General features: G+C 40.2%; 1 long non-coding RNA gene across 3 annotated transcripts in view; it reads left to right on the top strand.

Moving 5' to 3' along the window:
- Positions 1-24,865, top strand: part of LOC140202533 (uncharacterized) — a 31,759-nt gene extending 6,894 nt beyond the window's left edge. Inside the window, exons 2-4 of one of the 3 annotated variants that reach the window (XR_011887115.1) lie at positions 1,630-1,728; positions 2,961-3,093; positions 24,281-24,865. This is a non-coding gene — a long non-coding RNA (uncharacterized lncRNA). Of the gene's footprint in view, positions 1-1,629; positions 1,729-2,960; positions 3,094-5,171; positions 5,328-16,404; positions 21,773-24,280 lie in introns of those variants that run through there. The other 2 variants (XR_011887114.1, XR_011887116.1) reach the window with 2 other exon arrangements.
- The last annotated feature ends 240 nt before the right edge of the window (positions 24,866-25,105 follow it).

Below are 25,105 nucleotides of genomic sequence, written 5' to 3'. Positions count from 1 at the left end.
ATGCCCTCTCTTTGGCTTTTCTGTTGGCCTTGACTACTCTTGTTAGCCACAGTTGGGTCATCTTTCCTTTAGAATATTTCTTCATCTTTGGGAGGAATATATCCTGTGCCTTTTGAATTGCTTCCATAATTTCCAGTCATTGCTGCTGTGCCGTATCCCTGCCAGTGTTCTATTCCAATCAATTCTGGCCAACTCCTCTCTCATGCCTCTGTAATTCCCTTTACTCCACTGTAATACTGATACCGCAGGTCTAATCACAACACAATTTACAATGATCAATTAACCTACTAACCAGTATGTTATTGGACCGTGGGTGGAAAACCACCTGATCACAGAGGTCACTTACAAACTTCTTACAGACAGCAGTGGGAATTGAACCCGGGTCATCTGTACTGTAAAGTGTTGTGCTAACCACTACGCTGCTGTGCTGAACAGCTCAGAATAGGACTTACGGGTGATTTTTTTTCAGATGGACTATATAAAGATCATTTAGTATTGCTTTTACTTTAATATAAGCAATGCTTAAGATTTTATACCTTTGCCTTCTGATCTTTATATCCTTCCCTTTTTCAAGTGAGGAGCAAGGGGGAGTAATATTTTTGCAGTGCTTGAAGGGTACTGACTCATTTAAGGTTCTTATTTCTTTATAAGGTATCTGTTTATATAAAAACGATGTGCTGGTATTAGAGAGGATTCGGAGGAGGTTCACGAGAATGATTCCAGGAATGAAAGGGTTAATATATGGGGAGCATTTGATAGCTCCAGGCCTGTACTCACTGGAGTTTAGAAGAATGAGGGGGATCTCACTGAAACATATTGAATACTGAAAGGCCCAGATAGAGTGGATGTGGGGAGGATGTAACCACTAGTGAGCGAGTGAGTCTTGGCCCAGAAAACACAGCTTCAGAATAGAGGGATGTCCACTTTGAACAGATAAGGTGGAATTTCTTTAGCCAGAGGATAGAGAATTTGTGAAAGTCATTGTCACAGATGGCTGTGGAGGCCAAGTCATTGAGTATATTTAAAACGGAAGTTGATAGATTAAACAAGGCATCAAAACTTATGGAAAGAAAGCAAGAGAATGAGATTGAGAGGGATAATAAATCAGCCATGATGGAATGGCAAGCAGACTTGAAGGACCAAATGGTCTAATTTTTCTCCTATGTCATGATTTTATGGTCTTATGCGAACTAGACCTTGTTTTTTGTTATTATAGGAAATGATTCCCTTAAATGTTAGGGTTACTGACCCTCTTCAATAAGCTCTTAGCTGAGCACAAGGCTTTGATTATTATGAGACTATCTCTGAATGTTATTTTTTTCCTCTGTTAATTAATGATAATCTTTTTGGAACTCTCCAATTGCTAGTTCAGATGAGGTTCATCTGTGTCTTGTACAATTTATTTACAGGATGTTATAGGCTTTGAAATTCTATTATTGAAAATTGAAAATAAACACAAATTGCAGACATAAACTTAGTCAGTTAAATTTGCAGAAAGCAATATTTGGCTATTTTGCTAAATTAAATTTATTATATATATTTAATGGTTGCATTGACTCAAATTTCCAATCAGCCATAAGTTTAATGCTGTCTGGTTTACATGGCTCATATTTGTCTTTCCCATTCCAGCAGTCAGACAATTCCAACACCCCGAAGTTCCCTGTCTGAATCTTCTACAAATGCTTTAATCCCCTGCAACACACACAGAATGCTGGACGAAACCAACAGGTCAGGCAGCATCTATGGAAATAAATGAACTATCGACTTTTTGGGCTGAGACCCTTCATCAGAAATGGAACAGGAGGGAGAAGACACTAGAATAACAAGGTGGGGAGGGGAGGGAAGGAAGATAGGTAAAGCCAGGTGGATGGAAAATGTCAAGGGCTGGAGAAGAAGGAATCTGATAGGCGAGGAGAATGGACCATAAGAGAAAGGGAACTGCGAGGGGACCCGGGGGAAGTAATAGGCAGGTGAGAAGAGATAAAAGGCTATAGAGGGGAATAGAAGCAGAGAAGAAGGGAAAGGAAAAGATTTTTAACCAGAAACTGGAGAAATCGATGTTCATGCCATCAGGTTGGAGGCTCCTCTATCATTAGAGTAGCCTCACCTTGCACAAGAGGACCGACATGTCAGAATGGGAATGGGGATTTAAATATTTGGCCACTGGGAAGTTCTGCTTTTGGCAGACGGAGTGGAGGTGCTCGACAAAGCATTTCTCCAAATTACAACGGGCCTCGCCAATGTAGAGGAGGCTGCATCAGGAGCACTGGACACTGTAGATGAGCCCAGCAGATTTGCAGGTGAAGCTTTGTCTCGCCTGGAAGAACTGTTTGGAGGTGAGGGAGGAGGTGAATGGGTAGGTGCAACACTTAGGCTGCTTGCAGGGATAAGTGCCAGGAGGACGATTAGTGGGAAGAGATGAAACAAAAAGGGAATCCTCTGTTCCCTCTGTTAACTGTGCTCTCATATTGTAACCTCTTAACTACCTCTAATTTCCATTGACCATCATTAATAATATGCTTTTCATTTTCACTTTTTTTCTCCTCTGGTAAGATCCAAGCTTTCTTTTTATTTTGAACAGTTGCTTTGTTACCTTTGCAAGGACATGTTTAAGCTCCTGCTTTGGGATATTTTATCATGTTAAAGGAATTGGCCATAAGGGGCAGCAGTCAGGAGAAATTCCTTCGAGGGCTGTAAATTCTTTGCCCCAGGTTTCTGTTTATTTTGAGCAGGTACTGTATGCTCAAAAGAGCTGATAGATTTTGGGGTGTCAAGGGAATGGAAAGGAGCAGGAAAGCATTCCCAAAGCACTAACCTGCCTCCTTAAAGAATGACCGAACAGCTTCTGATGGGTCATAAAGCCTCTATCTGCTTCTATTTCTTATATTATTATAAAGATCCTGCATAATATCTAAGTATTGTTATTATTTTGAATATTAATTCTATATTTTTTTCTTTAGGGTTGGTGAATTGCTGATGGAAAAAGTATGACAAATACTGACACAAAATACTTCCTGTGATATATGGCAACAATAGATTATACTGGGAAATTATTGGAGACTAATTAGATGCATCAAGTGTCTAATTTTCCAGGTTAGTGTGCTGGCTTAGAGTATTCTGCGATGTAATTGATTGATATCTGATTTTACTAACCTACTTGTTAATGCAGATATCTACTCATTAATGCAAATATCCACTCAGCCATTCATGTGGCTACAACTCAATGTATAAAAGCATGCAGACATGGTCAAGAGGGTCAGCTGTTGTTCAGACCAAATGTCAGAATGGAGAAGAAATGTGACCATGGAATGATTGTTGGTGCCAGATGGAGTGGTTTGAGTATTTCTGAAACTGGCGATTTCCTAGGATTTTCATGCAGAGCAGTCTTTGGAGTTTACAGAGAATAATGCGATAAACAGAAAACACCCGGTGACCGGCAGTTCTGAGGGCAAAAATGCCTTATTAATGAGAGAGCTTAGAGGAGAAAGGCCAGGCTGGTTCAAGCTGACAGGAAGATGAAAGTAACTCAAGTAATCACCCGTTATAAGAGTGGTGTACAGGAAAGCATCTCTGAATGCACAACACATTGAACCTTGATGTAAATGGGCTACAGCAGCAGAAGACCACATCAGCTACCAAATTTGTACCTAATAGAGTGGCCATTAGTTGTATGTGTCAATGGTGAAAAATCAACTGATACTAAGGGAAACCTCCAAAAAGGACTGGAAAGATTGTAAAGAGTTGTTTGTGAATAGTAGATGCTTCAATTAGATATACTAGTTCTGAGGCTAAGGTGGTGAAATCGAATTTTTGAACATTACCCTGCAGAAGGTGTCACATCTATGGAATCTCTTTGATGGAGCGCCTCAGTTAGTTCCACTCATTTGATCTTGTTTCAGAGCCTTATAAATTCTTCAACTATTCATCAGTTCCCTGAGGGAAGTTATTCTTACATCTGCTTTGACTGGCCTTTCAAGCAGTTCATTCCAGAACACAATGAATTGTGTATTTTTTTTCTCTGTCGCCAGTGTTTCTTTAGCCAATTATCTTCAATCTGTGTCCAATGGTTCCTTACCCTTCGGTCAATAGACTGAATTTAATCAAAATGCTTTATGGTTATAAACAATTTGTTGAACTTCTCTGTTGCCTGAAGATGCATATTCAATGTTTAAGGAGCAGCTCCTTGCCCTCTGCAATTGATTTCTCAATGATCCATGAACCCATGAACATTACCCCACTATTTTGCTCTCTTTTTGCACTATTTATTTATTATTTTATATACCCTTATTGTAATTTATAGTAATTTTTATGTATTGCATTGTGGTGAATGTCCATTGTGTATGACGATCACAGGAAGCTTGTGTGGGAGAGTTTTAAAAGTAGGAAGAGCCATTGCATTGGGGCAGTTTCACTCTCCAAACCTCAGAACTCCAACTTCAGTGGTATGAAGAAGCATCACAAACTGGAGTCTTCCTTGGTTTCAGTGGATGACCAGGATGTCTTCTGTGCCTTGTCATGCCCCTCGCGCTCCACAGAGCATTGCAGAGCAGCCTTCCTGACCATCGGATCTCACCGTAGATCTCATCCGCCCAGTCCACCCGAGCTGACTTCGCATGCTGGGACAGGCATGCCCCTATCTCACTGGGGCCTGAGGCCGTCAGCTACCCTCACCCGGTTTAGCCCACCTGTCGAAGCGATGCATGGGGGTGTGGCCACTATTGCATGCAAACAGCTACTATGGGCCTCAGTGTCTGTGAGGGACCAAAAGTGAGTGAGCTGCCTTGGAATGGACATGATAAGTCCCTTCACCAGAGGTGCTATCCCTCCCTGGACACCCCATACACCCCATTGCATTGTACTGCAACAAGAAAACAATGCATTTCATGACATATGTCAGTGATAACAAACTTGAATCTGATAACATTTCCAATTCCTCTTGATTCTCTACATAACTGGTACCATTCTATTAAATCTCTTTAACACCCTCCCTAAATCCTTGACGTCTCTCCTAAAGCGTAGTGTCCAAAGTTGACTACAGTACTGCAGCTGGGACCTATGCTATTGAATAGATAGCTTTACTGCTGACTCACATTTCTTTTGTTTGTTATTGCAATTGCATTAATAACACAGCAGACTGTTGTAAAGGTTTGTGTTTATAATTTGCCCCACAGACTGAGAAATTACTGAGCCAGCTGGCCATAGATAAGACAGATCCCTAGGAGAAATTACATGAGCAACTAATCTTGGCACTCTACTGGTATGATGACTAAACACTGAGCCTTTGCCAATATAGTATAACACAAGCTTACTGGAAAGTAAGTGAACTGAGCCATGGTTGAAAATATTAGCAAATTCAGTGAAACTAGAAAAATAAATATGATGGATTTTTAGTTATATTCATTTCATATTAAGATTGTAATTATAAAACCAGGTTATTACATTATTAATTATAAGATGGAGATATAATACAGTACATAATTTCCATTTGCTAAACTTACATGGAAAGATTGAATGCAATATGCTGTAATTCCACACTCCACTCCCAATTTTTCATTTGCTGTTTTTTTGATGAGATCAATGAGTGTTTTGTGAAAGAGAGGGCAAATCCTTTCCTGGAAGGGCTTGTAAGTTGAATTAATGGACTCCATTTTGTACACCGTCCTTGGTTTTATTTGCAACTTTTTTTGGAAGCTCATTTCATTGTTTAACTTGCATATTTTAAATAAGAATCAGAATCAGGTTTAATAACGTTGGCATATGTTGTGAAATTTATCTTTGCCACAGAATTACAATGCAATATATAATAATAGAAAAAGGACATGAATTGCAGTAAGTTTATGTATTTAATAGTTAAATAAGTAGTGCTAGTTAATTGAATTTAATTTAAATTTTTGAAATACAGTAAGGAATAGGCCCTTCCAGCTCTTCGAGTCACACTACCTAGCAATCCTCCGGTCTAATCTGAGCCTAATCACAGAACAATTTACAATGAGCAATAAACCCACCAACCAGCATGTCTTTGGATGTGGGAGGAAACTGGAGCACCTGGAGGAAACCCACATGGTCACAGGGAGAACATACAAACTCCTTACGTGCAGCAGCAGGAATTGAACCTGGGTCGCCTGTACTGTAAAGTGTTATACTAACCACTAGGCTACTGTGCTGCCCCAAATAGAAAGAAAAAATATAGTGAGGTAGTGTTCTTGGGTTCAAAGCCCATTCAGAAATTGGATGGCAGAAGCGAAGAAGCTATTCCTGGATTGTTGAGTGTGTGCCTTCAGGCTCCTATACCTCCTTCCTGATGGCACGACCTGGGTAATGGGAGTCATTAATGATGAATGCTGCCTTTTTGAGGCATTGCTCCTTGGAGAAGTCCTGAATACTACAGAGGCTAGTGCCCATGAAGGAGCTGACTAAGATTACAACTCTCTGCAGTTTATTTTGATCCCCTGCAGTAGCAACCCCACTCACCCCCCCCCCCCCCAACTACCCATACCAGACGGTGATGTAGCCAGTTAGAATGCTCTCCACGGTACATCTGCAGGTCAAGAAATTTGTACTTTTCAGCTTTAGTAGCTCTATTGAGTGTGGATATTACTCATGGATTGAAGTCATTAACGGTAATTGTACACAGGAGCGTAGAACAAGTGAGGCATTATTATTATTCCATTTCTCCTGTAATCACTAAGCCAAATATCGCTACTACTCTAATAATTATGGATATGCAACCAAACACCATGGAATGGCAACCATTAATTGATTATTATTTGCTAAATAAACTGCTGTTGTAGAGAAATGTTTTGCTAATACTCTCAGTTTATGTTTCCAGCAAGAGCGATACATCTCATGAGCAAACTTGTACCACTTTCATGCTAAACCTGACACATTTGTATGAGGTGAATGCGCAGGAGAAAACCATCAGGCAGGAACTAATAGTGTAATGCTTGAGTTGCACAATATTTGAATTTTTCCAAAAAACAATAAGCTTTCCAAAGTTTTTTTTTGTAATTCTTTGCCTTTTTTTTTGTAATTGGACGTTAGTGTGCACACAATAATTCTGTAGGAGCCCATCTTTATTGTCTTAGAAAGAGCTAGTCAAAATAAGGAGCCGAATTTTCAGGGAAGGGAAAGATTAAGTTCAAAACAATGTTTTCTGCAATACTCAATAAGTGTTATATAAGACATTCAACAAGGTATTGGCAGGGAGGACTAATGCATTCTTGAAGCTGTAACTCTGGAACCAATATATGTATCTGGAAATTTTGAAAAGCATCAACATTTTCCTAACAGACTCAGCATGAGAAAATTTCAGTAACTCCACTTCAAAATTATACGGGGTCAATAGAGTAATGATGGTTAAAGGCCATTGCCTGAATTGCATCTGAGCAAGTATTTGAGTTTGGACTTGTCCTTCCAAATCAAGGTCAAAATCAAAGTAAATTTATTATCAAAGTATGTATATGTTACCATGTACTTCCTTGAGATTCATTTTCCTGTGGGCATTTACAGGAAAATGAAGAAATACAATAGAATTTATGAATGCTCCATTGGACCCTGTGGGAGGCAAGTGAAGAAACTGCAGGGGTTCTAGCAAGATACTTAAATCATGCTTAATGACAGGTGAGGTTCCAGAGGATTGGAAGATGGCTAATGTTGTATCACTGCTTATGAATTCCTCTAAGAATAAATCAGGAAATTGTAGGCAGGTAAGCCTAACATCAGTCGTGGGAAAGTTATTTGAAGGTAATCTAAGGGATCAGATACGTGAACAATTGGATAGGTGTGGACTAAGTAAGGATAGTCAGCATGGCTTCGTGCATGGTAGGTTGTGTCTAACTAATCTTAGACAGTTTTTTTAAGGAAGTTACCAGGAAAGTTAATGAAGGCATGGCAGTGGATGTTGTCTGCATGGAATTTAACAAGGCATTTGACAAGAACCCACATAGGAGGTTGGTGAGGAAGATTCAGTCACTTGTCATCATGATGAGGTAGTACGTTGACTTTGTGTGGAGAAGCCAATGTCTCTGACTGGAGTGCTGCTCGGACTCAGTGCCTGGTCCAGTGTTGTTTGTCATCTATATCAATGATATTGTTGATAATGTGGTTAACTGCATCAGCAAGTTTGTGGATGACACCAAGATTGGTGGTGTAGTGGACAGCGAGGAAAACTATCAGAGCTTGCTGCGAGGTCTCAGTGAACAGTAGGACACTGAGAGGTGGGGTAGAACAAAGAGATCTGAGAATACAGGTCCAAAATTCATTGAACGTGGAGGCATAGATAGGGTTGTAAAGATAGCTTTTGTCTCATTGTCCTTCATAAATCAAAGTATTGAGTACAGAAGATGGGATGTTATGTTGAAGTTGTATAAGAGATTGGTGAGGCCTAATTTGGAATATTGTGTGTAGTTTTGGTCACCAGCTACAGAAAAGATGTAAATAAGGTTGAAAGAGTTCAGAGAAAATTTACGAGAATGTTGCCAGGTCTGGGTGACCTGGGTTATTTATTAGGAAATATTGAATAGGTTAGGACTTTATTCCCTGGAACCTAGAAGATTGAGAGGAGATTTGATAGAGGTATGCAAAATTATGAGGGTATAGATAGGGTAAATGCAGGCAGGCTTTTCCAGTCTGGTTGAGTGGGACTACAACTAGAGGTCATGTATTAAGGGTGAAAGGTGAAATGGTTAAGGGGAACAAGAGGGGAAACTTCTTCATTCAGAAGGTTGTGAGAGTGTGGAATGAGCTGCCAGCACAAGTGGTGCATGTGAGCTCGATCTCAACATTTAAGAGAAGTTTGGAGAGGTACATGGGTGGGAGGTGTACGGAGGGCGATGGTCCAGGTGCAGGTTGATAGGAGTAGGCAGTTTAAATGGTTTGGCACAGACTAGATAGGCCATAATGCCTGTTTCTGTGCTGTATTTGTTTTATGACTCTGTGACTCTAAAAGCTATATGTAAACAAAGACTGACAACAATACACCAAAGAAGACGAACTGTGCAAAAAACAAACAAACGCTGAGAACATGAGTTTTAGAGTCCTTGGAAGTGAGTCTGTAGATGTATATTGCAGAGACTGAATCATTTAATTATTCAGAATGCATTGGGTCTACTTTCAAAGGCATTAGTATGTTCAAACCTCAAATGATAGACAGCCATTTCCAACACCATTCTTTGTTAAATAAGAGGAAGAATTAAGTTAGCATTTTTTTCGTCTCCTGATAGAACAATTTTCAAGCATTTTGAAAGTAACTGGCTCTCACTGGAGTTAATTATAATTCTGCAGGGAACACCTGGACCCAGTTCTGTGGTCTCAGTGGGGGTGGGGGTTGACGGATGGGGTCAGGGTCAGGGAAGGGGCTTTATGCTAACTGGTGATGTAGAGGCTGTTAAATTATCCACTCCTTCTGTTTGTGAGGAACATTTATTGTGATATTGCCATTGATATAACCTTTGCTGTAAAATTTGCCTTGTGCTTTCTTCAGAAATTTCAGTAGTCAGTTTACAGTCTAAAACATCTTTCATTGTACTAGCTCTATAATCTACTAGCATTGATCATATTATCCTGTTTGAATAAATGTGTATAAAATAAAAACATAGCAATAACCTTTTTGAGATTTAAATGGAGTTCTATTTTCATCACCGCATTTGAGACTACAGCTGCTTTGTGAAAACATTATTTCTGGTACTTTCTTATGTTCATCATTAGTTATTGCCATTTGGTATTAAAGATTTGCTAAAAAAGAAGCAGTTTTATTTCCTCAAATTTATCAATGATTTCAAAAGTACTTTTTAAATTTATTTTATTAAGATAGTGCGGAATAGGCCCTTCCGCCTTTGAGGCATGTTGTCCAGCAATTGCCCAATTGAATCCAAGCCTAATCACAGGACAATTTATAATGACTGATTAACCTACACCTTTGGAATGTGGGAAGAAACTGGAGCACCCGATGGAAACTCACGTGGTCTTGGGGAGAAAGTATAAACTCCTCACAGTCAACAGTGGGAATTAAACCCAGGGTTGTTGGTATTGTAAAGCATTTTGGTAACCACTAAAATATCGTGCCGCCCTCTTCTCAAGGCCCCCTGTTGGTCAGGATTGCCCATGGATGCTGCATCCCAGCTGTCTACGTGAAACACAAGCCAGGCAATACGATATGGAGAGCAAGCTGTTGTCCTCGCAGCATGCATCCTCCTCCAAGCAGCTGATGAATCTGAAGGAGCGGCAGAGACTAATGGTTTGGTACCAGCAACCAGTGCCATCGCTGACACTAAACTGAGCCTAATAATAATAAATGCTAAAACTGAAAATCAATTGAAAATGAATTAATCGTCATTCCTTCAATCCTTGTAAGGGAAAAATACAATAGTTTTCTCAATAAGGCAAGAAAGACCTTTACTACAATCTTATGTCCCAAATGTGCTGAGGATCTGTCTCACTAGTTTTGGCAGATTAATGCAAAGTGGACTAAATAATGATCAACAAGGTTATGACTTTCTTTTTCAGTTTTAACTTTTACCTTCTGCAGATCCTGATAATTCAAAGCAGTAAGACACTGTAAACTCCAGAAGATGAATGGTGCCTTGATAATAATTTTAACAGCATCTTAAACCTGTCTTCAGCAATTCTGTTGTAATTGAGAATGGGGTCATGCAAGGTTTAAAATTTAAGATGAAGTGGATGTGCTGTGAGGATTCCCATGATGTCCTTCATACCAGAAACAATTGAAAAATAACATTACCATGTGAGACAGTGCACAGGCTGGGCTAGTCTGACAAATTGCCTCCTTTCCTATCTTCTGTTTATACTCAATTCCAACTTCGTGTTGGTCATTATCAGTGCTCCCAAGAGCTACAGGGAGTGTCAGTGTTGCAGCCCTAATTTAGATGGTAATATGCCTTTGCTATAAACCACAGAAGAAAATCTAGATTTCTCAAGATCCAAGGAAGTGAATACCTTTATTCGCAACAGTATAATTTTAGTGGTGTTTTTACTTGTAATTAGTAATTGGATATACCTTTTGGAAATGTTCATTATAGCAGGATTATCATGAACAACAAATCTGTCAAAACAGCAATTTGCTATTAACACAAAAACTACATAGAAGTTCTAGATTTGAGAATAATGAGAACATTATCCTATAGACTCCTCAGAATCAGATTTAATTTCACTACCATACACTATATGTCATGAAAGCTGTTGTTTTACAGCAGCAGTACATTGCAATACATCATAATAAAAATGATAAATTACAATTATATATATAATTAAATAAGTACTTCAAAAAGATAGGAAGAAAAGCACCATTCAGGAATATGCCAGCAGAGGGGAAGGAGCTGTTGCTGGAACATTGAGTGGGTGTCTTCTGTCACAGTGTGTTGCTGGAAACGGACCCAAATGCAAGACATAGACACTGAAGTACAAGGAACAGGACTTGACTAGAGTAGGGACATGACAGAATTCAGGCAAGGAGCAGGGACAAGAACACAGACTTGGGCTAGGGAAAGTGGGACCAGGACTAGGAACCATGGACTAGGAGACAAGCCTTGGACTCCGAGCTCGAGACTGGACAAGGACCTTGAACCTGGGTCTTGCCTCAGGCTCGGACCCCGGAACCGGGCAAGGACATGACATGGCTTCAGGACAAGACGTGGCTGGAGTCTAGAGGCCTGAGCTTGGAGACAAGACAAGGCTCGGACTCCGAGCCCGAGACTGGACAAGGACCCAGAACCTGGGTCTTGCCTCGAGCTTGGACCCCAGATCCAGGCAAGGACATGAAATGGCTTGAGGCTGGGGTCTTGGGTCTTGAGCTTGGCTTGGGATCCTCGAGGCTTGGGGTCTTGAGCTTGGCTTGGGATCCTCGAGGCTTGGGGTCTTGATCTTGGCTTGGGATCCTCGAGGCTTGGGGTCTTGGGTCTTGAGCTTGGCTTGGGATCCTCGAGGCTTGGGGTCTTGGGATCCTCGAGGCTTGGGGTCTTGATCTTGGCTTGGGATCCTCGAGGCTTGGGGTCTTGGGTCTTGAGCTTGGCTTGGGATCCTCGAGGCTTGGGGTCTTGGGTCTTGAGCTTGGCTGCAGGCTGGGGTCTTGGGTCTTGAGCTTGGCTAGGGATCCTCAAGGATTGGGTTCTTGGCTTGGGATCCTCGAGGCATGGGTTCTTGGAGCTTGGCTGCAGGATCTTCATCTTGAAATACGGAGGCTGAAGCTGAGAGAGAGACTGGGAACTGAACATCAACATAGAGCTGGGACTTATCCTTCGACAAGCCAGGACTCATCTTTAACACAACACTAACATGAGACAGGACAGAACATAGACATAGAACTGGGACTCAACTTCATCTCCACACCAAGGTGGGACAGGTCTCTCCGTCAGGTAACGGCAGAATGGCCGGACTTACCCAACAGAGGCAAGGACAAGACAAGACAGGTCCCCCCACGGGGCAACAGCAAAATGGCCTGGCTTACCCCATGGAGGCGAGGACAAGACAAGACAGATCCCCCCACAGGGCAACAGCAAAACGCCCTGACTTACCCCACAGAGGCAAGGACAAGAAGAGACAAAACCAAAGAACAACAGACACATCCACCTCTGCTTCAGGGTTGCTCTGAGTCGCAGTTACACCCAGCAACCTCCACTGGCTACAGAAACAGCCGGATCCTCACCTAGCTTGGAGTGGCTGACAGTCACTTAGCTGGCCCGGGAAACAGCTGAATTCATACCGCAAAGACTACTCCAACAAGTGGCAACAAGGGTCCATGAAACGCTGGTCCTACTACCAGGTCTAGAGATCATGAATGTTTTCACCAGCCTTCCATCAGCAAGTTGCTCCAAGGGGGACTGACAAGACAAACCAGCAGCCCATACTACTTTTTCTTCTTCTTCTTTGTTTTATGGCGGTTGGCAACCAGTTTTCAGTGCATTACCGCCACCTGCTAGACTTGTGGTCTTCCAACCAAATATGTCCTGGAGTTCTCTACTTTAGACAATCTAGTTCAGCCTGCAGTTCTATATTAGTATCATTCTGTAGTTGCAATTCCTTGTGAATGCTTAATGTGCTCATTAGATAATGCCACAAACTGCTATTCTTCCCTAATTATGTCACGTTTTCGTGTAGTTGCATTACCTCAATTACATTGATTTCATCTACATCACTTGTAAGACTAAAATCATCTTGTTAAAGAAGAGTAATTATCGCACATTATACTTTTAAACTTGTTGTTTTTCCAAGTCTATCTGCTTTTTCAGGTTTTCCTTTTCTTGGATCGTAGCCTGCAGTTGTTTACTGAGACCTTGGAGTTCTTCTTCACTTGCTTCAATGTTTACATTTTATAATCTGAATGTAGATAATTCACTTTGCAACAAATTCCTTTTGTATCCTTGTAATAATTTCCTCCATTTTCCAATCTCTTTCCAACTCACCGTTGTTCTTGTCGGGTACTTCTATTTGTTGTTGCACATTTACCGTGGGCTTCAATCATAAAATCTGAGGATTTTCCTTAAGTTCTGAAACATTTCTTAAATTCTTGACCATTTGCAATAAGTATACTGCCATTAAGATTCCATCTCCCCTGCCTGTGAACTGTTGGATCCTCCATTCAGCATTTCTTTGACTTCCCACCTAATTCCTTTAATACCAAGATACTTTTCTGCAGACTTGATGATAATTTTATTTCTCAGATCTTTTGCTTGCTTGTGCTGAACAATTAATTGCATCCACCATAAAAAGCACAAACTCCTTTCTACTCAGTAAGTGTATCCTTATTTTTCATGTTACAGCTCTCACAATTCACCAGTTTATTATTCCCTGTATTTGTTTGCTTGACAGCCTTTTTTTCCATCAACTCCTTTCACTGCCTCTGCATAACTGATTCCTTGAGTTACTTTTACATGTTGTATCTCAGCCGCCTTCTTGCTATAAATGCACCCTCGATAAGCTGCGCTGTGTTCCTCACCACAATTGCAGCATTCCAGCCTAGCTCCCGCTTCACATTTCCCATATTCATGTTCTCCAGCACATCTCCCACATCTTTGTTTTCCTCTGCAGACCGCCGCAATGTGCCCGAATTTCTGACATTTATAGCACCTTAGAGGCAGTAGTATATATATTCTAACCGCATAACACATATACCCTAAGTAAGTGTTAGTTGGCAATCTCTCTTCATCCAAGTTAATCATTACCGATAAACTATCACACTTTTTCTCATTTCTTGTAACTTTCAAACATTTGGCCTCAATAATTTTTGCTCCTTTTATGTTCTGTTTAATCTCATCTATAGTAACTTTTGTTGGTATCCCCAAAATAACTCCTCTAGTCCACTTTCTATTGTTGGATATTGAGCATTGTACTTCTTTGCCGTCTATTTTACATAATCTTATCACTTTGCCTTACTGAGCACTATCCCAACAAATCACTAATAGGGATCCATTTTGTAAAATCTTTGCTCTTTTAATCTCGCCTATAATTTTGTTGAGCATCTTCATCAAACGAATTGGGTTCCACTCACCAGAAGACACCCCATCTTCACTTAGTTTTATAATTGCTTTAATTTTATCTTCTTTCCATTGTTTTGCTGTCCTGTTTTGATCATCCACTGATTCCTCAGAGTTTGATATCCCATACCTCTGCTTTGTTTTCTTCCTCTTTCCATTCCATTCCTCTTTCCCACTGACCTCCATCTCTAGTTCACTTCCACTCTCACCAAAAACTTCCCTCAACAGCTTGGCTTTTTCCTTGATGTTCTGTCTCTCCACCATTTTCCAGTCACAACTCAACTCAACTCCACCAGCCAGCAGCCCACACCCAATCCCAAGGCTACTTATATTGCAAGCCCAAAGATGGGAATCAGGTGCCTATGATTAATTCAAACAAGCGACAGCTGGAAGACCAAGAGTCCTGAGTCCATGGACCGGACCGTGAACCGGAATGCGGACTTCATGGACCGGATCATGACATCTTCAGGCTCTAGAACCTCCTCCTTGATGGTAGAAATGAGAAGAGGGCACGTCATGGGTGATGGAGTTCTTAATGATTGGTGCCTTGTTTTTGAGGCATCACCTTTTGAAGGTATACTGGATGCTGGAGATGCTAGTGCCCATGATGGAGCTGGAAGAGATTACACCTTCTTGCAGCTTTTTCTGATCCTGTGCAATGGCCCCTCCATATCCGATGATAATGCAACCTGTTAGGATACTCTCCACAGTATATCTGTAGAAATTTGCCATTGTCTTTGGTGAATCACCAATTGTCCTTAAACTCCTAATAACATTTAGCCTTTTGATCCCTTGATGAGGACTGGTGTGTGTTCCCTTCACCCACCCTTTATGAAGTCCATAATCAATTCCTTTGTCTTACTGATGTTGAGTGCAAAGTTCTTGCTGCCACACCACTCAACCAGTTGCACTCTTTTGTGTCTCCATGATTTTAAGCAGATGGACAGGGTAGATGCAGTGTATCTCCTGGCTGGAGTGTCTAGAAACAAGAATCACAGTCTCAGTGTAATGCATTGGTCATTTAGGACAGAACTAAGAAATTTGTTCACCCAGAGGATAGTGAATCTTTGGAATTGACTACTGAAGAGGGCTGTAGAGAGTCATTGATGTTACTCAAGATTGATATAGTTTAAGGACATCAAAAGCTAGTATGTTAGTACAGGTAAGTGGTACTGTGGGAAAAGATTGGCCATGAGCTTACTGAGTGATAGAACAGATAAAGAGGCCAAATGGCCTAGCTATGCTTCAAGATTGTTTAATGCCATTTCCAGTAAGGAAGTGTAAAGGAAAACAGAATAATTGTTACTTTGGATCTGATGCAGTACAAAAAATGAAGAAGGGTCTCAGCCCGAAACGTCAACTGTTTCCTGCTTTTCATTGGTGCTGTCTGGCCTGCTGAGTTCCTTCAGCAACCTATGTGTGTTGCCCTAGCTTGTATACGTATATTGATTGGATGTACATAAAGTGACCCTAGGTACAGGACTGTCTGTACATAAAGTGATTCTGACAGAAAAGGATAATGTAGAGCTGGTCGGGTATGGAGAGATGGGTTAGTGGGTGGAGTTGTTGATCGACCTTAAGAAATTAATTGCTTTTGAGTCTAGTGGTCTTATGAATGCTACGTAGCCTCCTCCCTGATGGGAGTGGGACAAATCGTTCATGAGCAGGATGTGCGTGATATTGCTGGACTTCTTTAAGTACCTTTCTGTATATATGTTCTTGATGGTGGGTAGGGCTGCTGCAGGTGATGCATTGGGCAGTCTTAATGTTTTAGAGTCTTCCTGTTTGCCGCAAGCAGTAATGCAGTATGTTAGGAAGCTGTCTACTGCGCAACTGTCTAAGGTGGGAGGAGAAGATGGCGGCGCGCCAGCGTGTGCGCAGCCCTCCAGTGAAAAATGATATCGTATCTGTTAAATAGGGGCCGTGGACAATTCTGATTTGATGGAGAATGGACGTGAAAGCACAGAGGAACATCTGGAGAAATTTCTGAAACGCCCGTTCGCTGCTGTCGTTACTGTGTGGTCGGGAATCATTCGGAGGGTAGGCCTCAAAATCCCCGGCCTTGCCTGCTTTTGGCGACTGAGAAGGAAGGTTGAATCGTTCAGACAGAGATGGCGCTCAGTACTCGGTGTCGGAGAGCTGATCTGAGCTTAAAGTTTTCAGATGACTTGGAGTCAGACTGTGGTCGGCATGGCAAGGAGAGTTTTTCTTCCTTCTCCTGTCTGCGTGAGATGTGGGACATTTGAGAAACTTTGAACTTTACTGTGCTCATGGACTTCATCAAGTTATGGTATTGTTGCACTATTTGTAACTATATGTTATAATTATGTGGCTTTGTCAGTTTTTTAAGTCTTGGTCTGTCCTGTGTTTTGTGATATCACACCGGAGGAAATAATGTATCATTTCTTAATTTCTTAATGCATGCATTACTAAATGACAATAAAAGAAGACTATGTGTCTTCATAATCTAATCTAATCTAAACTGAAGAAGGTTGTGAGTATCGATGTGCATAGTCCAGCTCTCTTCAGCATCAAAAAGTAGAGGCATTGGTGAGCTTTCTGAATTGTGTAGGATATGTTCTAGGACCATGAGAGGTTGTGCTTCTGTTCCTTATGTTCTTATGTTCTCATCAGAAGTTCTTCAAAGATGAGGAATTGTGAGAAGTGCCTCTCAGGTTACAGGCTCGAAATAATTTGTGTTACATTCTACTGCAGATGTAAGCCTGCAGCTTTAGAGTCAAACAAAACGGATTTTGTTTCTCAGTTTTGTTCTGGCAGAGATTATTAGGAGGTTCCATCACACAAATTAATTTCAATATTTACTATTTAGGGCAGTAATGATTAAATTAGTAGCACTCCTGGTTTTGCAGTAAGTAGTTTGTGGTTATAAGCCCCACTCTATAACAATCTCAGCTGTTGCTCCAGTGCAGTTCTGAACAATTGTTTCACTAGCACTCAGAAATGATGTGAAATTAAGTGCCTCGTTAGTTCACTTAGGTCAACGTTTCCCCAAGGTATATATCAAACGTTCAGTGGTTCAAATGTTTATTTATTATAGAAGTATCCAACTCCGAAATTCTTTAATTCTTCGGGTAGCCAGGAAACCAAGAAAGAAAGGCAGCACGATCATCAATCCCAAATCCCACCTCTCCGGAAAAAAAAAAGATAAAAACAGAACAGGCACATCAACCCCAAATTCCCCCTCCCGCACAAAAACCAAGCAAAATGGATCAGGCACATCAATCCCCAAATCACTCCACCCACGCAAAAAAAAAACAAACACAATGGAGCAGGCACGTCAACCCCCAAATCCCTCCACCTGCACCAGAGACATGAGCAAAGCTGATCAGGCACAGCCTTCCCCATAAGAATTATTTCATCCTATCAGATGAATTCCATCCTTTCCCATTTCTCACTTTTGAACAAGGGTCTCAACACTATAACCTTGACTTTTACTGTTTCTACAGATGCTGTCGGATCTTCTGTTTTTATTTATTACTGTTTTTTGTGAAACTTTACCATCTGTAAATTGGCTGATAGAATTCCCATATGATAACTGTCAATCTATTTCAAAAAAAGAACATCATTGTCCTTGAGACTAAGATAGTGATCGGCATTATTCAAAATCAAAGCAAGAAATACTGGCAAAACTCAGCGGGTCAGACAACAACTGTGGAAATAGGAACAGTCAACATAGTCGGTCTGCAAACCTTTGTCAGAAATCTCAGGCCTCCGTTGGTCAGGGTTAGCTAAGGATGTTGCATCATAGCTGTCTAGATACACAAGCCAGAACAGTACAATATGGAGAACATTGGCTATGTAGCAGGCTTCCTGTCTCCACTCATCTGACGAACCCAAAGGAATGGCAGAGACCACACAGTTTGGCACCAGCAACTATGCAGGAGTTGCCAGTCAGCGTTGAACTCAACACAGACTACCTTAGGGACTCCAGCTCTGGGTATTTTCCTTGGGGTTCACTCTGGCAGCCTTCCCCATAAGTGGGGCTAGCTGCAAGGCAATGAATGTTTGAGATCAGATTTCCCTTCTCATAGATGAGCTGCCAACCATGGTTGACAAGGCTTATCTGTCCAAAATTTATCAAAAATAGCTGTGTAAATTCATTTCTTTCTTTGCAAAGATTGCCATTTTTTTAGAGAAAGGAAAAGGTTAAGTTCATATCCTCTGTACATTCAATCATTGATCTTGAGACAAATACTAACTTTTTGTAAAGAATAATTTACTGTGTTGTAATGAATGAATTTACTGTTACTTATAAAAATGAAACAATAAAGACAACCTTACAACAGAAGAGCTTTCAAATAACACAGAACGCCCACTCCATTGAGAATACCAGAATAGTTCACTAGAACATTGTGTTAAAGCTGTTTTAACATCTAAATGATGTATTTAAAACTCCCAGATCTCCCATCAGACCCAATCCCTATGTTGACCAGTTTCTAGGATGGGTTCTGCTAATTAATACCAAATCAGACCTGCCCAAGATGCTCTTCCTACAGAAGATGAAAGTTACACTTTTATGAAAAAAAGCTGTGATTTCCTCATGCATACATTGATGTATGGCTATATAGAGCAACATTTACAAAGGAATTAAAACAATCTGAACTAGGTTCCCTGTTCTCTTTGTATAGCCAGACGTATGGGTTCCTGTTTAAATTGGAGAGGATCAAAGCTTTAATAACCTCATATGATAAATCAAATATCAAAAGCATTTTGTTGAGTCCAATTTAGACCATATGTACTGAATACCAATATTTGGATGGGCAACAATGAGTTACATTTAAGTATTATATTGTGATATATTTTCCTCATTTGGAGATATGTGTAATGTAGGTGGTTCCAGTGTCACCTGTTTTAAACTATCCCCAAAGATAAACATTATTCCTTGTGTATTTACTTTAGGTTCCCCTATTTTGTGGACAAATAATAAATGGCTATAAAAGTTAAAAACTATTATCAGGAAAATACTGTTTAGTTACAATTAGCAAATAATTGGTGATTACAACATGAATTTTATTAGGATGTGATTGGTACTTGAAAGCTGAAGAATTTCATGAAGATATGAAGATGAGGAAGATGAGCTGAAGTAGCTGTAGAGAATTAAAAAAAATTATCTAAATGATGTAATTGTCTCTCCTAAGGCCAGAAGTTATTATACTGGAATACGTAATATCAAACAACCTGCTGGAGAAACTGTCCTAGGCTTGTTGCAGTGTTTTGACCCAAAATGTCGAAATTTTCTTTTCTCCCACAGATACTGTTTGACCTTTTGAGCTCCTCCAGCAGACTGTCTATTGCCTATAAATATCATCTATTCATTGGCTTTCAAGTGTATGTTTCAAGTGTCTGAGGGCTCCGCAATGTTTACTCGACTCTGCACTGAACTGAGGCTAAGACTGTCAATGAACTCACTTTTGTTCTGAATGCTATTCGCTTACTTTCACTGTTTGCACGATTTGTATTTCTTTCTCTTCACACAGTGGGTGTTTGATGGTCTTTTCTCAGTTCTATTTGCTTTCTTTGTTTTGTGGCTGCCTGTAAGGAGTCAAATCTCAAGGATGCATCATGTATGCTTTGATAAGAAATGTACTTTGAATTTTAAAGATATCACCTCTTATTCTTCCAAATGGAAGAGATCTCAGGCCTAATCTGCAAAATTTCTCTACTCTCAAAAGAAACCTTCTATTCTTGAAATCAATCAGGTGAATCTTTCCTCTACTATCTCTGTCACAATTTTATTTTCCTTAGGTAGGGTGACAAGACCCATAAATATTTCCAGCTACCAACTACCCATGCCCTTTTATAATTTTGTCAAGTCGTCTCTACCTTTGTTGAGAGCAAAGCTGACTTGTCGAAATTTTCTGGAAATATGTGCAATGAAAATGCATTCTATTTGCTTGTGAATTCTGAATGGAATGTTCAATGATTTGTGTACAAGGACTCCCTCGTGCCTTTGAATACTAAAACCTTTTAAAGCTCTTACCTCTTAAAAAATACCATTTTGCCTTTTATCTGCTTTTCCATTTTTCAACTTAAGTGGATGACCTCACTTCTTTCCTCATCAAATGCCATCCTCTAGGTCTTTGGTTATTCTATTATCCTGCCTATATCCTCCTAATCTCTCAGTTACCCCCTTACATCCCATACTGCCAGCTCTTTTGTATACCTGGCTAATTTGGATATATTATACTTGATCACCTTATTTCATCATTGATTTCTGAAAACTCCCATATGCTCCAATATCCCAAGTTGAAAATGACCTACTTACTACAGTACAAAAGTTCTAGGCACATTTGTATATATATATATCTAGCGTACCTTAGACTTTTACACAGTACTGTAGTAATGCTATGTATTGCACTGTACTGTTGCTGCAAAAACAAAAACGAATTTCATGACATATGTGAGTGATGATAAACCTGATTTCAAATATAAGTCTCTATTGTGGATTGAGAGTGGGAAGGCATCAGGGAAAGGGGAATCATGGTTGGGAAAAGGGGAGGGGAGCGTGGAGGTTGCAGGAAGCACCAGAGAGACATTCTACAATGATCAATAAACCAATTGTTCAGAATCAAATGACCTTGCCTTGTGTCTCAGGGCTGGGTTTGTCTGCACCTGTGCCACCCCCTGCCCCTGGTTTTCCTTCTGTGCCACCTGTCTCACACCCCTCCCACGGTGTTCCACCCTCTCCATTCCTAACATCCTTTGTTCCCACCACATTTACAAACTCTATGTTAACAAATACAGTACTGTGCATAAGTTGTAGGCACCCTAGCTATATATATGTACCTAAGACTTTTGTACAGTCTTGAATCTCGACTGTTTCTTTTGTATTTATTAATTAATGCTGAATCTATGCAAAAAGTAGTATCTGCAAAATTGCACGGTCCAAATCTCCTGTATGACACCTTATCACAGACCTGTCTATCCAACTACACCAGCAATGTCATGCACCTCACTGGGGAGTGATTTCTTAGACCAACCCTAACCCAATTTTATCTTAACCACCACTGCCACAGTTCCCCAAATTAAATTATAAAACATTCCTCTTCTTTAAGAGTTCAGGCCACTTTTTGGGCCTTGACCATAAACCAAAGTTCAAAGTAAATTTATTATCAAAGAATGTATATGTCACCACATGCTATGTTGAAATTCATTTTACCTGAGATTATATGGTTCTTCAGAACACAGGCAAATAATAAAATGGCATTTTATTTGCTGCAGTCAATTAATTATGCTTTCCTTTTTGTGTGTTCTCTCAATGGTTTTGGCATGGACGAGATGGGCCAAAGGTTCTGTTTCTGTACAGTGCCTTTCTATAACTCTCTGCCTTTAAGGAACATGAGCACTGGGTTCTGTAGAATTACAAACCAATATTAAGTTTTCTATCTAAGAACCTTGTTATTTCTGATGAAAGCTGGCCGTAGTATCATGACATCAACACCCGCATATCATTTCTGAACTGAGAGAAGATGGTTGGTACATTTTTTACATGTATCAATGTACACCATACATTTCACAATTTATTTCAGATAGGGTTTCATGAACTTTCACATTCATGGAATGGTGGTTCAGAAGTTTATGTTTATTTGTACAGGCTTAGATTAACTTATTAGATCAGGTCTCGAGATATTCACTCCCCCACTTAGTCGTTTAGTGAACTCATTCAACCATTGGCCTGTAGGCCAATGAAATGATTTTCAATGTTTGTTAGCAAACGGAGAGAAGCTTTAATCATTCAAGCATTGCAGATGGTACAGTGTAGCAATACATTTAAAAATCCATGTTATACTCCTAAGTATCTATCATTTGCATTGTCTTGATGTGTTATCTGTGGCAGCTAACTCTGTAGTTAATTGATTAGAGCATTTCCTAATCCTTAGGATTGGCTTTTACACTGTAGAATGCTATAGATTGCAAACTTGTCCATTTTTCAACATTTTGTGTTTCCGTGTCCCTGCGTATCACTTTATTTGTTTATTTAATTAATTTATTGAGATGTGCTCTTCTGGCTCTTTAAGTGGTGCTGACCAGCAAGCCCCCTATTCAGTCATAGCCTAATCACAGGACCCTCCAAAAGAACCACAACCTTTTCATGGTTTGGAGCCTTATGTGTCTCTACAACCCAGACAGCCATGTTGGCTGGAGTCCAAAATCCTTCTACATCTGAGTGCTGGGTCCCCACCTGGGCCTTGTGTTCTGACAACAGTGAAAACTGACAGGAAGCTCCCGGCCTGATGAAAGAAGTCGTGAACACCGCCAGAGATGGAGGACTTTCATTGCTGCCCTACATGCCAGCAGCATAACGGGCAATAAGTAAGTAATCACAGCACAATTTACAATAATTAATTAACCTACCGACCGGTACGTCTTTGGACTTTGGGAGGAAACCAGAGCGCATTGAGGAAACCCATGTGCTCACAGGGAGAATGTAAAACTCCTTATTGACAGAGGTGGAAATTGAACCCGAGTCCTTGGTACTGTAAAGCACTGTGCCAACCACTAGGCTACTGTGACACCCCATTTCTCCTTAAATGAATGAAAGGGCACACATATCCCTCCCACAAAAAAATAAGTGTGCATTGTTACTTAAAATTAATTAAAACATTATGATCAATTTAATAAAGGATGGTGACTCAATATTTTAATCTGCAGAACCAGCATATGCCTTCTGGTTTGTCTCCAGTTGCATGGTTCAAAACACCAGTACAAAAGAGAGACATGAGCAGCTGAAAGCCAGTGATATATCTCAGAAATATCAGCCGAAGTTAGATATGATCCAACCCATTATGCAATTGAATATTTGCTTGGTTTAGTGCTCTCTCTTCTACACTGGGAGAAGCAAACACACTAATTTGCTTTTCACAATGTAATTAAATCTATTAATCTTTGAAATATATAACATTCAAACATCATACTCCATCTCATTCCAACTCAGACTCCTTTATCCCTGCCCTCCAAAATTGAATTAATAAATTTCTCAGAACCTTCATGAAAAGACCAATACCCTTTGATGAAGTAATTTGCAACTTGCTCAATGCAGCAACCTCAGATCATCACCATTGCTTGCATGATTTTATACAGCAGATACAGGTAAAGGTGGGTGGTGGGGTGGAGGTACATCTCTACCAAAGGAGGTGTAAGACACTCCTTCCTTCCGCTAGCCACTGCAGGTCACCCTTGGGAAAGGTGTAACACCTGCTTAGTTCCATGCCTAGTTTCACATGAAACCTTAGGAGATGGTCGTATGAGCAGCTGGTGCATATCACAACTCCTGGTTATGTGACCACTGATGACAGGCAGATAATCTCTGAAGAGTATTGATAATGGCTGGGGTCACTCATCTAGTAAAGACAATGTCTAGGAGAAGGCAATAGCAAGCCATTTCTGTAGAAAAATCTGCCAAAAATAATCATGGTCATGGAAATATCATGATCACCCATGTCATACAGCACAGAACAAAATGAATGAACTGGTAAAGGGTAGCAAACGCATAAAAAAATGGAACTAGCAAAATAAGTCTTTCTTCTGAGAAATAATAATTAAAATAGGGTGAAGCTCAGACTTAAAACTCATATTCGGTCTTCATCTTCACTACAAAATATTCAGAAAAAATATCAAAAATATTATAAATATTTAAAAAACTAAAACTCCTCTTTCCCTTCAAACTCAATTATAGAACTTACTATACTATAATAGTTAGTATATAATTATATAACTAATATTAGTAGTTATAGACAACCCTGATGTGTCTCCATTTGTTTCTACTTCCTTAGGAGTCTGTGGAGATTTGGCATGACATCTAAAACTTGTGATAAACTTCAAGAGATGTGTAGTGGAGAACGTATTGACTGGCTGTAGCCTGGTACCTTTGAATGGAAAATCCTAAAAAGGTAGTGGATTCGGCTCAGTGCATCACAGGTAAAGCCCTCCCAACTGTTGAGTACATCTACATGAAATGCTGTTGCAGGAAAGCAGCATCCATCATCAGAGATCCTCAGCACCCAGGCCATGCTTTATCCCCACTGTTGCCTTCAGGTAGAGGGCACAAGAGCCTCAGGACTCAACTCAACAAGTTCAAGAAAAATTACCATCCCTTAACCATCAGGCTCCTGAACAACGGGCACAACAACACTCACTTGCCCATCCATTGAGATGTTCCACAACCAATTATCTCATATTAAGGAGTATTTATCTTGTTATCGTATGTTGTCAATATTTATTACAATTTATTTAAATTTGCATTTGCAATGTTTGTTGTCTTCTGCACTCTAGTTGATCTTTCATTGATCTTGTTATAGTTACTATTCCAAAGATTTGCTGAGTATGCCTGCAGGAAAATGAATCTCAGGGTTGTATATGGTGACACATACTATACTCTGATAATAAAATTTACTTTTAACTTTGAACTTTGATTTTGCTGCTGGATTTCTTGTTCCGAAGGAATCTAGTGGATTTCTATAAATTTAAATCAAGCTCCCAGATGCACGGTGGAAAACTGATAAATCCATCCTCTAAGAGTCCCCAGCCGTGCAGGTTAAATTTCAACCTCCCAGAGTGAACCCTGCATAACTGAAGGTTTACAGTTCCATGTTTATCAT

The sequence above is a fragment of the Mobula birostris genome, chromosome 9 (assembly GCF_030028105.1).
Source record: "Mobula birostris isolate sMobBir1 chromosome 9, sMobBir1.hap1, whole genome shotgun sequence".
In the NCBI taxonomy this organism is placed as follows: domain Eukaryota; kingdom Metazoa; phylum Chordata; class Chondrichthyes; order Myliobatiformes; family Myliobatidae; genus Mobula; species Mobula birostris.
This window is presented reverse-complemented; position numbering and strand designations above follow the sequence as displayed.